Source organism: Terrapene carolina, unplaced genomic scaffold (assembly GCF_002925995.2).
Source record: "Terrapene carolina triunguis isolate 2854851 unplaced genomic scaffold, T_m_triunguis-2.0 Scaffold52162, whole genome shotgun sequence".
In the NCBI taxonomy this organism is placed as follows: Eukaryota; Metazoa; Chordata; order Testudines; family Emydidae; genus Terrapene; species Terrapene triunguis.
The window spans coordinates 1-1,675 of NW_020716513.1; the positions used below are offsets into that span (position 1 = coordinate 1).

General features: G+C 66.8%; 1 long non-coding RNA gene across 1 annotated transcript; it reads right to left on the reverse strand.

Moving 5' to 3' along the window:
• LOC113405976 lies at positions 1-1,019 on the reverse strand. Its single transcript, XR_003369585.1, has 4 exons — positions 988-1,019; positions 550-632; positions 306-333; positions 1-12 (listed from the first exon to the last, which is right to left on the reverse strand). It is a non-coding gene; the product is annotated as an uncharacterized LOC113405976 (long non-coding RNA).
• Positions 1,020-1,675: the final 656 nt, after the last annotated feature.

Sequence of the window (1,675 nt, forward strand, 5' to 3'; positions counted from 1 at the left end):
GGGAGCTGGAGGCTGGCGGAAGAGAAAACAATGAGGCCTCCCTGGCTTCTGTTAGGGCCACCGCTGAGATGCGGCCACCTCTGGGGCGGGGCGGCTGGGGAACAGCCACACAACACCGCACAGGGCCAGCTCGGCCAGCGCTGAGCTGCAGCCGCGGCTGGGGAAGCCATGGGTGCGAGGCCGTGATGAATGCCGCATGCACTCCCATTGCCGGGGTTTCCCATCCAGGTACTGAACTATCCTCCCCCTGTTTATCTGTGTAATCCCCGGTCCTCCTCCACCCCCCCTGCACCCACCCCACTCACCCTTCTTCTGGGGAGACGCCAGAAAACCCTGGAGATGAGATGGAGAAAAATGAATGACAGAAACTGACTCATGTCCTCGTCCCCAACCACTAGCCCCCACTCCCCTCCCAGAGCCGGGGAGAGAACCCAGGTGTCCTGAGTCCGAACCCTCCCACCAGCCTCCTCCGGTGCCCCCCTCTGGCTGTGGCTGGCTGGGCAGGGGGTCGCTGGCCCTGGGGGGATGGGGGGGGGGGGCAGAACTCACCGGGGGTTTCACACTGTGCAGCAGGGTCTTCCCATGGCTGGAGCTGGGGCAGGGCGAAGGGGGGCCCCGGGGGCTGGCGTCACCTGGAGCAGAGAGATGGGCAGGGATCAGAGCATGGCCCCCCCCCAGCAGCTGGGGGTCCCACCTCCCCAGGTCAGAGCCACCCCAGGACTCTTGAGTCCGAGCCCCCCCTTCTGCATCAGAGCCATGGGCCTGGACTCCTGGGTCCTGTCCCATTCTCCCCCCCCGATCAGATCCATGGTCCCTCCTGGCCCCGGACTCCTGGGTCCCCCCCCAGATCAGACCCATGGTCCTGGATTCCTGGGTCCCCCCCCAGCTCAGATCGATGGTCCCTCCTGGCCCTGGACTCCTGGGTCCTCTCCCCCCCCCCCCCGGATCAGACCCATAGTCCCGGACTCCTGGGTCCCCTTGCCGTACCTGCGCTGGTGGAGTTGGGGGTGTATTCACAGCTGGGGCTGGGTGGCAGACGTTTCACGGGGCTCCCAGGCAGGGAGTGGGCCTGCAGCCCCCCAAAACCGCTGGGGTCGATGGGGGACCACCCGGGGCTGCCCCCGCCAGGCCTGGTCTCCCGGGAGGAGGCCGCCGCCGGCCCGCCCCCCCGGCGAAACTTGTTCACCACCGCGTAGGTGTCACTCATCTTTGGGGGCAGGTCCGGGGTGGGCTCGGACGGCACCGAGATGCTCCTGGGGGAGGAAAGGGGGGTAGCACCGTGGCGACAGACATGCTGCACCGAAGGCCGAGCCAGGGAGAGAAGTCCGGCTCCCTGCCTCCGCCCGTCCTGTAACCAGTAGTCTGTGGGGGAGGTCCGGGGGGAGCAGATACTCAGCACAGTCTATTGGGGGGGGGCGTTTGGGGGGGTCAAAGCAGGGCATTGGGGAGGAGGGGAAGGGGAAGCGAGGGGGGGTGCTCAGAGCCCCTCCTGGGCTGCAGCTAACACCCAATGGGGCATTAACTCTGACCCCTAATGACTACCCCATTTCCAGGCTACATTGGCAGCTGCTGCACTTTTAAGGTACCGGCTACCCCAGAGGTGGCTGCATCCCAGCCTTCCCCGGGCAGCGTTACGTGCGGCTGCTCCCCCCACTGTCCCGCCCCAGAGGTGGCT